The following is a 14618-nucleotide window of genomic DNA, read 5'->3' as shown; positions in this document are numbered from 1 at the left end:
TACTCACTAGGCTTTTTTCCTAAGCTTCCTATTTTCTATTTTTTTCAGAGCTAGAGTAGCTTAGAAGACTTAGCTTTCTCGATGCATTGTATCTATTTTTCAATTTGCCAATGTTGACGTTATGTACCTTATGAAGAGCATTGTACTTGCAACCATCAGGATTTATAATGGAGAGTATTGCTTGGTATTTTGATCATGGATCTTCATACTCATGTATTATTATATGTATATATAATTTAAAAAAAATCAATCAAAAATCTTCCTTGTGGTGCGCCGAACTCGGGACTTGGTGTATGGAAGTCGAGTGCCGAATTCGGGGCATCACGGAAGCTGTCCGTCCTTGAATTTGGGGCATGACATTGATACTCTGGAAGAATGTAATGTTTCATACACATGCACACAGAAATTGTGATGTGGCGAAGAGGTAACCAGAACTGAACTGTGCAAATCTGGGCCCACTTTACATGGGTCGTGAACAAAAATTTAATGGAACTGATATGTTACCTGGCCAGTTGGTTACTTCTAAATAGAAGGTTGAAATCCAAATAGTCAACTTTCCAAATTTGCCAAACAAATGTGTATCAACACAAGGATGTAGTCTCTCCTTTTAAGTTCATATTCAGCTTTGTCATGGCACTGTATTTTTGTACTTTTTTCAATTTTTTGTGTTGTATAGCAGTTCTATACGATGATAGGTGTGGCCTGTTCCTTTTTGAGGAGCCCACCCGAATGATTATACAACATGCTTTTTTTTTTGTTGAATAGAAAAGAAAAAAAAGGTGACACTCATCTGAAAATCAGGGTGGTATATGTTCTTCCAGTGGTCCGGTATCATCTGAAGGTTAGGCTGCAAGTTTCAGTTGTGTTCCTACAAAGTGTTAGGCAACTAGTCGTTGCCACTTTCAGAACCTGTCTTTTAGCAAACTGTCATACCCATAACCATGATGTGAATGTTCTTTTGTTCATAGGGATGGTTATGCTATGGTAATTGAATTATATATCCGTGTGTGTGTGTGTGTGTGTGTGCATGCGTGCGTGCCTTTGCTGAATTCTTATCTGCGAATCCTTTGTAATTCACTCTCCTTCTTGCATGCCATATTTTATGACAATTACTTGTCTTGGTTCCCAAACCTCCATAATCACTTGCCAATGAGTGCCCAATTAATGATTGTTAAGTCCTTCATGCATATATGACTTTTGTACTGAGGATGGCAGGCTTCCTTCCAATTAACCAAACGATAAGTATTTTGATCGTTGACATTGAGTAAATTGGCAAATTTGAGAGAGCTTCCTTGCTTTATAAGAGTGAATGTTCTACCTCCTAATGATCACGATGATGTTGCAACTTGTATTGTTAGGCTTCGGTCTGCCACAAACCAAACATATGGTATCTCAAGAGAGAAGTAGCAACTTCACCACTGCTTTAGATGAAACACACCATAATTTGATTAATTATCCTTTAATTAAACAAAAAGAGGAACATTTCATATTTTATTTACTCTATTTTCTTTCTGTTCTTCCTAGAGATACAAATTGGGGATTGCAAATCAACCATTTAATTCAAGCGTGGCAAATGTGACTAAACAGTTCTATAGTGCCACAAGGTAGAGAAAGAAGGGCTAGACTAGTATGTTAGTTTCACACCATTTTAAAATGGTGGTGACTCTTCCAATGTACATATGGCATAGTTGTATTGCTATCCGGACTGTGTAAATCAATGACATAACTGTGGATAGATCATAACAAAACTATTGCGCCAACGAGATTATAAACCATCTTATTTTTCATTTGAATTTGGATCACTCACTATTTTACTTTTAACCATTCATTTGATAGCCATTGATTGGACGATTAGGATTGTTTGATCAGTGTCACGTTTACAGATTGGTCCATGGGTCAATGAGGAGGATCCATGCTTGCCAAGCAGTGGACACCCGGGGCCTTTTTTATGATGGGTTGCTGAGATCATCATTTACTAGTGATGTCAGAGCCCATGGGTCTCCAAACAGTATGCACGTGCTGTCTTTATTTCTTTTCGGGCTACCTTCGGATGCACTAAACAAACAACAAAATCTATGCTTAGAATTCATAATAAGAAAGGAACCAAAAACTACAGTCATATTCCTCTTAAGTCCAACTTGGAGTGTAGATTTCCAAGGTGAGAACTACGTTAATTGCAATTTGTCGGAAATCTTTTATATGCTTTCTCTTCATTGACATTTTTTTAATAGGGAGATGACTTAGTAGTGCTGGAAGATGGTATAGCCATCTTTGGTATAACACGTTTAGCAGGATTATGTTTCAATTGGTAACGTCCATGCACTAGCATTTTTTTTTTAATTTTGCTTTTTCCTACAAAACCTATATTGGGTGAATGGGTATAATTCAAGGGGATCTTATGGTTCAAATGGGAGGTGATTTCTATTGATGCACTTAATCCAGTGCAATTTATATTTGTGTTGATATAAATACAAAATTCTACGGACGCTCTTTGAAGAGACTCACTATTTGAAAAGGAAGAAGGAAAAATAAAATAAAAATCTTTGTAGATGTCTGTGATTACATGGAGCCACCCACAGAATATCAGCTGTTTTGGTTACTCCCGGAAGGCCTCACTTTATGTCCCTAATACAAAGCATCTGCAGTTTTTTTTGGGCAGCACTTCTTTCGTATGCATGTGTTTACAATTGGGGAGACTCATACTTGTACTCTTTCCCTTGACATACAGTAGCATGCATGTGAGATGCTATTTTCTTGATGTTCTTTTGTTTTCATGTGTAGATGAAGGAATGGGTATTGTATGTTGGAACAAAAGGTTGTTAATATCAGGTATCTCTAGAGCTGTTCCATGCATTTCCATTTCATCTCCGCTGGGAAAGGCCAACTTTGTTGTAGTGACAGTGCAGAAAATATGCCAAAGATTGGATTGATTTGGGCTGAATTTCTTTTTCTGCTAGGGGAGGCATTTTGTAAATGGGCTCATATGATAGGCAACATCCCAAGTTTTTAATGGGATCATGCCGGAATGTTGCAGTCTTGTTATAAGTTTGTTAATTAAAAAAAAAAACAAAAAAAAACAAAAAAAAACAAATAAATAAAGAAGAAGAAAAGAAGATAAACCCATGCCTAGCCCATTTCAGGCTGGTCTCATGGACCTTTGGGTTACCATGCCCATAGCGACCCTTACTCTTGACTAAATTTAAGAAATTTGTAATTCTTTTTAATAAAATTTTGTTATTCTAAAAAACAGTATAACAGGACAGTATTTTCTTAGTGAAATGTGTAAATTAGCAGCAATATGATGAACTTTACTATGATGTCTTGAAGACCCGTTTACGGTTGATATTAGATTTCAAGTTTGTGATGTTATTTTCATTTTTATTACATTTTATCTTTTAATTGGGTGTGATCCAAATTCATCTGAAGGCACTGGGTTCTTTTTCTTTTCCTATTTTTAAATTCCAGTTACCTGTACGAGCCCCAATTTGCTTCTTCTGTAAATCTTGTGGAATTGGGCTCATTTGACATACAATTAGTTTAAATTTTAATAATAGTGCTGAAGTTGTCTATGTTCTTTTGGGATTCTCTTTAGATTTTGATTGAATGGTTATGGAATTTAGTCATTTCTTTCTTTCTTTCTTTCTTTCTTTCTTTTTAAGTAGGATTCTAATCCTACTTGCATGAATTGCCTTCACATTTCTCTTCCCTAGTTTGTGTGCGTCCAACAAAAACAAGGTCAGAGTTCATGTATTTTGGGGACGTTAGGCTAAATTAGGATAGTAATCCATGGCCTGATCTGCTTCTCTTCCAACCTCGACATGCAACATTTGGACCACATCTAAATTGACTTAAAAGCCCAAAAGAACCTCTTGAAGTCCACTACGACACTACGCATCCATACCATTGGCGAATGTTGGCACTGAATAAGAGGCATCGGCAAAATATGTATAAAAGGTGGTGGACAACCACTTGGATAAATGATTCACCTGTGAGACCCGACCCGAGTTCGCAGGTGTGCATATGTGTGTGTGAGTATGCATTCCATCCATCTTGATCCCGCGATCCTACCGGTCGAATCCTGGCGACCCGTATACCCTTGGATAGTATTTGCGGTCATCCGTGAGCTCAGTCATGAAGACCCGACTCGGATCGAGTTGAGACCTATGCCATTGTGACCGCATCGTCGCCGCGGTTCCAATGATGAGTCTTGTGTGTCCATCCGATGTGTGGATCATAAGTTATGTGCATCTCATTTGTAGCCTTTGAACATGATCATGTGGCCCACCTAGTGTGGAGGGCACATTTTTCAAGGTGGCCACCCTCTTTTGTGCAAATTCCAACACACTACCCATACACTACCTAAACCCCCAAATCCTACACCACCCACCACCCACACACTACCCATCCTTACTCTAGCCTAGCAACATAGTTTATATCACCATATGCTATGATGATTTTTCTCTTATCTAGGAAAGAGAGTGATGATTACTTTTCCTCTCTCTCTTTTCTAGCAAATTTCCTTACTCTCCCTCTCATTTCTCTCTACTCTCTTCTCTCTTTCTTTCTCTCTTAGAAAAAAATTCAGCCCCATTTTCCCTCTTCTCCAGCCCCTTCTCCCTCAAATCCCCTCCCATCAACCTTCAATAATTCATCTCACCCATTGAAACATGTCCCTTGGAGCATAAAGAGAAGATTAATGTGACTTTGGAGTGGGATCCATTAAGGTGGGTGATTATAATTGCTGATCTTCTTTTCTACCCTTTAATCTTATTTTTCTTTCTAGATTGATCATATGGGACCTACCAATCCATGGTGGGGATCCCATTTGATCCCATGGATGTGGCCCTTTGGCCCATCCTACATGCATATCATGATCCATGATGCGGCCATTCTCCATGGACCCCATCATGATGTATTTAATGATCCACTCCATCTTAAGGTCATCTAGACCCTAAGGATCATGTTGGGATGGCATCCCAACCAACCATAGCAATTATAGATCATGGATGTAGTGATTTTATGTTGCATGTACAATCAATGTAGTTGTATGGATATGATTCACTCTTGGGAGGGCCCACTAGTGGCGGGGCCCTACCCCCATTGCCGGATTACTCTCTTTCTTTCTTCTCTTTTCTCTGATGTATGGATGATAATGTGTGTGTGGCCCATTTATAGTGGGCCTTGGATGTCGCAAAATAAATAAAAATAAAAATCCAGCAAGGTGGGATGCTTTTACCACCTAACTCCATGATCATTGGACACCTTAATCAATGCAAACAAGTGTCCTAGTCCTGGTATGTGATCTGGACTTATGTGGGGCCCACTGAGGAAGGTCACACACCCTTTTTATGGCTGAAATTATTGAGATATAGGCTGATGTGTCCAGCCATGTATTGTTGTCCAAAAACCTGGACTATTACATGGACTATCATGTTCAATCTTTGGCATGGATTTTTGGATCATGATTGCCATTATTTTCTTTATAATTATGAGGTGTAATGAGAAGGTGTGGACCCCACCGTGAGGTGTGATGGTTCATACCTCAGATAGCCCATGAAATGGTACCTAAAAAGGAGGCCCATAGGAGTGGGCGGTCCACTTTGTTGGGTTGTCCAGCCCACATGTATGGAGGGAAAACATACACTTCAGCTTGGTTTCTTTGAGGGATGGGCCACTTTTATGGACCCCACCTTACTTTATTTTATGAAAAAAATACTAAACCGGCATTTTCCCCCTCTTGGATGAAGGTTGGGCCCACCTTATTGGGTAAACAATGCATGGACAGCAACATCTCTTCCTGGACAGATTGAAATTCCTAATTTAATTAAAATATTTATGAGTATTCAAAAATAATAAAATTTTGCAGAGAGGTGGTTCACTCATGGTAAGACCCACCTACAAAATTTTGGGGCCAATGGACACCTGTACATACCATGGTGGTGGCTGGACCCGCCCATTACAATATGGTGTCCAGATCAGTCCGATTTTCTGGACAGTCTGTTTCATTTAAATAAATTAAAATATTTTTAAGTGTTCAAAAATTCTGAAATTTTGTGGGGGTGTGACTCACCTATAGAAGTGTCACTCTGCAAAATTTTAGGCCCAACGGACAATCGAGCTGATTGTGGTGCAGCCTGCAAATTTAGGTCAGTTTGGGCCAAATACCCAGGCCCATATGGGATGCCCCATGTGGGCTACCTGCTGGACTTTGGTCTAGCAGTGTGGCCCACCTACTCCCTTTTGTAGTATGATATAACCCTATGTGGTGGGGCCCTCTGACTTGATAGCTGGACCACTTGGGCTGATGTCCTAATCAAATGAAACAATTACTGGACTCCAATAAGCCCATAAACCTGTTGGGTTAAAAATCCAGCAACTTGTTATAATTATGATTGGCCTTTGGGCTGAAATTTTGAGGAGTAGGGCCCACCACATTGTGAAGATCTTAGAGAGAATAATTTATACCTTTGGTAACTTAAATGTTGGGCTTGATAAATGCACTTTTGAGGCCCACCACAGTTGAATTTAATCGGGTCCATGAATGTAGCTGGTTGTTGAACTCTTTAGGCCCAATTGGGCTAGAACTTCCCTGATAGGCCCATTGAACTCTTGGGCCATTTTTACCATACTATTGTGTTGAGTTAGTGGGCCGGATTACACAAGTAGATGGGCCCTTGGTTGCCCACCAAATCAACTTTAATACTTGGGCCGGGTTGTAGGCCCAACTTACTTGACTAAGAGCATGACATTTGCCCATGTGGTTTGAGCAATGGGCTGCCCACTAGGCCACCACAATATATGGGATTAGTGGCCTTTATGTTGGGCCCTAACCTTTCCCCTATGGGCCCATAGCGGTATATATGGGTTGGGATATGTGTGTTTCCCTTGGACCCATGTTGTAGATAGGCCTTGGGCTGCCTTTCTGAAGCCCAACATGAGTATTTGTGATATGATTATGGCTGCCCGTTTCTTATTTCTGATGTTGTGTGGGCCTTGGGCCTTGATCCATGATCAATTAGAGATGGGCTAACTCTTGGGGACTAATTGTTGTTGGATGTCCACATTGGTGGCCCTAAGGTAGGCTCATGGGCTTCTATAAGTGGTTAAAGGCCCACCATAGACCCTTGCTAGGCCTGTTTCATCTATTTAGGCCTATACCATTAGTCTCGTGGTCCTTAGTATAGGTCTTTAGTCTCGTGGGCTACCCTAGGTATATGGGCCCCCACTAGATGTTGTATTCCTTATGAGGAATTGGTTAAGTACCTAGACCCTTCATAGTTAGGTAGAGAGTTCATCTTCACCTCATCGGCACCCCTATTCATCTTCATGGGTCACTCCCATACACATCATATGCATGCTTGGTTGAGGTATGATTGGCCATGGCTGTGTCATTGTGTAGGACATGTTGATATCTCCCTAAGAGATGGATGCTTGGAATTGATGCATGGGTGATTGTGTGATTCATGCATCTGGCATTTGCATAGCTTGTGGATATCCGCCCTTACTTCATCAGGGCCTTACCTCCACAGGGGTATTTGTGGATGGTCGTATGTCTGGACACCGAAAATATTAGTTGAGCATACTGGGTGCATAGGATGCCCATGGGTGAAATTCCCAAAACTTCCATAGTACCAAGGATCTGCTCCAACATCGTAACCGGGTGGAATACATGAGCGCACGAGGGCCTTAAACCGTTAGGCCGCGACTCCCACTGTCGTGTAGTTGGTTGGATAGGAGTGTGGCCTTACCTGCCTGGTGTGAGGAGGCATTGCTAGGCTGAGCCTGACAAGCTCGTAAATGAGTCCGCTACCTTCAGGCCTTGTTGGTGATTGGTTGTCCACAGGCGGGTAGTGAGGTTTCTTACGCTCATTTGACTATGCGGGGTCTGCAGAGCAGCAGTCATTCAGCAGTGTAATGGACCCCGGTGATTTCCTTATGATTGAAAATGTACTTGACTTATGGTTTGGATATGAGCACTGACATTACTTACATCGCATTAGCATTAGCTGTACAAGCCCCCCTTCATACATTGCCTTGGTATGGCACCCATTACTTATTGCATCGCATTCATGGTAAGCCTTGGTAAGCCTAGTGATATGTTCATTGATCATGTTTCTCTCCTTATACCTCCTACTATTCTTCTGTGCACCATTGTCACACACTTACACCACCCTCTAAGCTTCTATAAGCTTATGCACTATTGATGCGTGTAAGAGACTCTAGGTAGGCGTCGTAGCAGCAGAGCATGGAGTAGAGTTGAGCAGTGAGGACTCCAGTGTTGCTGATTTCTCTCTCTTTTCCTTTTATTCTCATGTATGTCCTTTTGGATCTTTTGGATGATTGTAAAAGTTTAAATTTTTAGTGGATTTTGTGATGTGTGCCTTTGTTATTCTCAGATGTACTTGCTGTGATCTTGGGTATGCTCGCATTGGAAGTGATTATACTATTATGAAAATCCTCCTTATAAGATCCCAGGATCGGAACCTACCTCAGGAGCCGAGAATGGAGTACTACGGAGGCTGTTGCGGCCAGAACCGGCCATCGGGTTCCTTGTGAGTCCGGTTACCGAGTCTGGGGCATGACATCACCACACATCCAATGACGACGAGGACCATGTTTACAACAACGACGGGCTCCTTGCTGGTGGCAGTGACTTGAAGGTTGACTGGGATGAGAATGAAGTGTGCAACAAAGGCAAGATTGAGGGCACTGAGAAGTAGTTGATGGTAGAGATCATTTTAGTGGGATAATGCAGCGAATCCCTTACAATAGATTATTTACTGAAAGTTAAGAGGGAGCGATATTAGGAGTTGTTTCAATCTTCATATTTTTTTATGCCTTCTTGGGAAAGTGTGCTTCAGTTAATTTCAAATGGATATTGCTGGCATAATGTACTCGCATAAACAGATTTTCTAGTTTTCAACTTTCGTTCTCTTATTCCCATTAATTCTGATTTTATTTTAAAAATTTTGAGGTTTGCCACGTAAATTTTATATTCTCATTCTCATTCTTTTGCACTTTGCCTTTGTCCTCCTTATGTTATGCTCAAACTTTTCAATTTTGACAAGATCGGTGAATCAAAGATTGTTTTTCTTGTTTTACAATGAAAGCTTTGAGGCACTATATCTGAACAATTTGAAATAATGAAAACTGGGACAACTCATGATTCATTTAGGTGCACTTATGGAATTTTGGTCTTCAAGGATGTAAGCTAGTTGATCTTTGGTTGGTTATTAATCATTCAACAAAAATGCCATTGCGGCTAGTGCAAGGATGGCCTAGATTGCACCGACTTACTTTCGCTTCTTTTCTTTTAATGTGTGTAGCCCGCACAGGGAGTCCTGTATCCGTTACGATACGGTCGTATCGTCCGATACGTAACGGTAATGGCCGACACCGTTACGCGATACGGGGTCGAAACGAGCACCCTCCCAATTCTGTGACCATAATGGCCGTTACGAGGCTATTACGGGCATTACGGGCCATAACGGCTGTTACGTCCCCATGACGGCTATTACAGGCTAAAGAAAATAGGAAAAAAAAGGGGAAAAATACCTTTTTCTTTCTTTCTTTTCTTCTTCTTCTTCTTCTTCTTCTTCTCCTTCTTCTTCTTCCTCTTCTTCTTCTTCTCAGACTGCTGTGGCTACGGCCCTGCTGCGGGCCTTCTTCTTCTTCTCTCTCTCTCTCTCTCTCTCTCTCTCTCTCTCTCTCTCTCTCTCTCTTCTTTCCCTCTTTTTCTTTTCAGTTTCCCTCTCTCTCCCTTCTTTTTCATTTTATATCAGAAAAACAAATCAGAATTGGATTGGCTGGTGTACCACACACCAGCTATATAGCTGCTGTAGGTACGTGTCATGCTAAGACAAGCGCTAACACTCCTCGAGCTCCGAGTTGAATAAATGGTTAAAAGGATATCAAAGTTACATGGGCTCCATGGTGATGTATTTATTATATCTACACCATTCATCTATTTTTAGAGATCATTTTAGAGCATTGCCCAAAAAATGAATCATATCCAAAGATCGTCTGGAGCACACCAAAAATAGCAGCAGAGATGATGATTTTCACCGTTAAACAATTTGTAGGGCCCACCATATTGTTTATTTTCCATACAACCTGTTCATAAGGTCAAAAAGACCTGAATGAAGAGGAAAAATAAATTTCATATTGATCTAAAACTTCTGTGATCCTAAAAAGGGTTTCAATGGTAGATGTTCAATCCCCCACTGCTTTTTGCAGTGTGGTCCACTTGATAATTAGATCTGTATTATTTTTCCTGTCAAGCCTTAAGACGAGCTCGTCAAATGAATGGATGGTTTAGATATAACACATACCTCATGATCAGACGCATAGGACTTGCTAACGTGGACTGCGTACACAGCACGCTTTTATCGCACGAATTAATAAAAGGTACACGTGCCCCACCATGATGTATGTATTTTATCCATGCCATCCATCCATTTTTCCACATCATTTTAGGTCATGACCCAAAAAATTAGTAAGATCCAAATCTCAGGTGGACCACAACATAGGAAACAGTGGTTATAGAATGCTCACCCATTAGAAATTTCTTAGGGTCCACTATAATGTTTACTTTCCATCTAACCTGTTAATTGGGTCACACTGACGTGGATGAAGGGAAAACACACATGTCAGCTTTATCTAAAACTTTTGCCACCCCCAATAAATTTTTAATGGTGGACGTTTAATTATTGTTGTTTCTTATGGTGCGGTCCACCTGAGCTTTGGATCTGCCTCATTTTTGGGCTCATGCACTAAAATTTTTTGGCAAAATGGATGGACAGTGTGGATATAACACATTCATTATGGGCGGGGCCCAAAAAACTTTGGCACTCATGTGCTACACTTCATAATCCAAGTCCCGCCTAATTCGGGCTCTTAAAAAATTATACACGAGACATGTATTAACTTAAAATTTACCAATTAAATTATGGACTGTAATTGCTGACTCACAATGCCAAAATCAAATTGTTTGAATAGTTTTAATTGTTAATTTGTGGATGCTTATTTTTTAAAATAGGCCCTTTTGATTAATTTTTTTTCATGATTTACTATCCAATAAATGTCCACCAATTCATAAGTGGGATAATGCCAATAAATTGCATGAATTTGAGGCTGATTTGGGGCATGGATTGGTCCTCCAAGTCAGCCCCAAATTGGCAACACTATCTACCTAAATTTAATTTCATTTTTTTAAAGAACTATTGGGAGAAATTATATCAAATTATTAAGTATATAAATTAGATATTTAGAAATTTAAATATATGAATTTTGTAGTCAAATTCAGGTTATCTAGTTTATAAATTCATCAGACAGTCCAATACAACTTTTCACCAAAGAGTGGACCGTTACACCACCATAAACATGTTCCAATTTATAAATGAATGCATATTTGGAATGCTTAGAATGTTCTAGATTTAATTTATATTTTTTCATATTTTTTTGGCCCAAAAAAAATTTGCACCGTTACGCCCCTGTATTGCCGTTACACCCCTGTATCCGTATCGGTATCGGAGGGCACTGTTACACCAACCGATACCGATACGGGATACCTTGAGCCCTGCATTAACCTCCATAAGGCGGTTGGACTAAGTAGATGTTCTTGCATGAAAATAAATCTTGTTCATTCAGTAGGTGGGCCACGATTTTAGCAGTTGGATGGTACACAAACTTCAGCTAAGTTTTTTAAAGCTGTATATTTGTTTCACTAACTGGGCCCACCTAACTAGTGGAGCTACCTGATTCTTGGGCAAGACCATCTACATAGTGTTACCACTCTAATGGATTGGATCTCAGATGTATGGTTTGCACACAAGTTGCCTTGTACATCTGTGTGGGTTTCGTAATGTTCTCGATATTAACATCATTAGCTTGCTCTGAAATAGTTCTTTGCAAGTCAAAGTTTCTTTCCTTCCCCAACTTTTCCTTTACTAAGACACGCCTTTCAATTAGAAGGAATGCACATTTATTTTGGTTTCTCAGACCTATTGATCTCATCAAATGTTTAACAGGTATGTGGAACAGCTGGTTGGTAGTGCAGAGGCTGCAGTTGAGGAAGTTATATGGCTAAGGGGTGAGTTTCCTTAGTAATTCCTTCATGAATACCATCAGTACAATTTTCTATTTATATTATGACCACGCCTTTTTTGTGCTATGCTTATTTAGGTGGCTCATCCAAATAAAATTGTTGTTGGGGGTCATTCGTATGGGGCATTCATGATGCAAACCTCCTAGCACATGCTCCCCACCTTTTCTGCTGTGGAATTGCTCATTTTAGAGCGTACAACAGAACGCGTACTGCTTTTGGTTTTCAGGTATGGCCCCATTCATTATACCTATTGAAATTAGTTGATTGCCAACCATCAACGGCCTTATTTCACTTTTGTTGGTGTAGAATGAAGATAGAACACTTTGGGAAGCTACTAATACTTATGTTGAGATGAGCCCCTTTATGTCAGCTAACAAAATTAAGAAACCGATTTTACTTGTGCATGGAGAAGAAGACAACAATCCAGGAACACTCACAATGCAGGAAAGAAAAGTTCAAACCTTTTCAGATGATCTGCCCTCTTATAAGCAATGAACTTATTGTTATTAGTTCATTTCAATTTGTATTTTTTTTTGTTCTATTTTAGAAATTTCTCTAGCGATCAGCTTATGACTAGTGCTAGTGGTATTACTCATGGTTCTAGAACCCAAAAACTCGACTCGACTTGATGTTCAGCCAGGTGGGGTCGACTTGAAAACCAAACCTAACTCGACTCAATATTTATTAATTAGAATTAAAAACACTAGGTATGCCAATATATGTCAAAAATAGTAAAAATGCGTTACTAATTAAAATAGAAGCATTATCATGAAATTGGTGATTGGTACTCTGGTTAGAGCATTTCCTTGCATGGCCAAAGTTGTCGGTTTGATTCTGTATATATGAATGTGGGTCTTAGATATAATGGTATATTTAATATGTTATGTTTGTAGGTCTTGGCTATAGAGGAGCTCTTCAGGCTGACAAATGTTGTGTTCATGGCAATGGGTGAGCCAATACTGAATTTGAAGTCAATTTTGGAAGCACATGGGTGCTTGAATAAGGTCCGTATATGTACATTGTAGCGTTTTATACTTGCTAATGTTCAAAATACACTCTTTCACTCTCCCACACTCAGGTTTGATGCTGCTTTTTTTTCAAGCTTCATGATAAGAAATGTGATTGTTATCAAGGTCTATGACTTTGTGTTATTTGTGGAACCTAATGCTGTGTAATGGTTTGATTGATTTTGTCTTGAAAACTTTAAATAGACATTTGTTAACTATTTTGTTGGTATTGTGCTTTCATGATTGATTGTTTCATTAGTGGATTGAATAAATGGATGAGTAGTTTAAACAAATATTTAATTGTTAAATGTTGTATGTTGAATGGCCCATCTAGCCATTGATAGCTCTATTATATTGTTTCAACATTGCAATTAATGGCTTATTTTTTAATTCATTTATACTATCTTTGTGGAATGATACTCTTTTTTTACTTATGTGTGCAGGATTTTGATCAATTGCACCTAAATTTAGGCCTATAAGCACTTCAGCCTTGTGACATCACTCGTGCTTAGGAGTGGACCATATGGAGGATTTTTTTAAAAAAAATTTATTCAAGACCATTTTCAACTTATTGTTGTAAATATTATAAATTTTTTTATTGTGAAGTAATATAATTTTTATTTAATATTCATTTTTAATTGTATTGCAACATTTTTTATGTTTCAAATATGAAAAAAATAAATAAATAAATAAACATCTTTCAATTAGAATTATATATTAAAAATAATTTACCGGTCTGCACTGCAATACTTTTGCAGCGCTTGTATAAACTTTTGCCAGCGCTTCTTCAGAAACTACCAGCAGCCACCAAGAGCGTCAGTGAAGTTACAATAGGCGCTGGAAAAGTGTACACAGTTACCAGCGCTCAAACAAGCACCGGTAAAAGATGGTTAGCACCGACAAAAGTTTTGCTGATACACCCCTTTACCGACGCTTGTCTAGCGCCGGTAAAAGTGATGCCGACGCTTTTTTGGACTTTTACTGGCACTTTTGACCGTCGGTAAAAGTCCCTTTTCTTCTAGTGAAGGCAGTTGGAGTAAGCTGAAGTTACTTCATCTATTTGTAAATAAGCTGCCTGGAGGAATCCCCAAGTCTATTGGGAATATTACTTTAATTGTGGATCTCTCTTTAGAGAGCCTGTTGTTCTATCAATACCATAGGCATGCCGCCATTCCTGATTGGATAGCTAAGCTCAAAAATCTTAAACACCTTATTTCTTCAACTGCATACTTACAGGATCAATCCTTGCAGCTCTTGGAGGGTTGTCTTCCTTGCGGCATTTATCTCTCATTTCAAATCAGTTGATTGTGAGTATCCCTGCATCTTTTGAAGGATTGTCTTCCTTATAATATTTATCTCTTGGAGGATTGTCTACCTTATAATATTTATCTCTCGATGGGAATCAGTTGAATGGGAATATCCCTGCAGCTCTTGGCGAATTGTCTTCCTCACAGAATTTATCTCTCCGTTGGAATCAGTTAGAAGGGAATATTCCTGCAGCTCTT

At 39.4% G+C, this 14618-nt stretch overlaps 1 long non-coding RNA gene across 1 annotated transcript; it reads left to right on the top strand.

Moving 5' to 3' along the window:
- The first annotated feature begins 2661 nt into the window (after positions 1-2661).
- Positions 2662-12989, top strand: LOC131225616 (uncharacterized). Its single transcript, XR_009161430.1, has 4 exons — positions 2662-2829; positions 12030-12091; positions 12184-12332; positions 12413-12989. It is a non-coding gene; the product is annotated as an uncharacterized LOC131225616 (long non-coding RNA).
- The last annotated feature ends 1629 nt before the right edge of the window (positions 12990-14618 follow it).

The sequence above is a fragment of the Magnolia sinica genome, chromosome 14 (assembly GCF_029962835.1).
Source record: "Magnolia sinica isolate HGM2019 chromosome 14, MsV1, whole genome shotgun sequence".
In the NCBI taxonomy this organism is placed as follows: Eukaryota; Viridiplantae; Streptophyta; class Magnoliopsida; order Magnoliales; family Magnoliaceae; genus Magnolia; species Magnolia sinica.
Note: the sequence above shows the minus strand (reverse complement) of the source record. Positions and strands in the feature narration are given on the sequence as shown.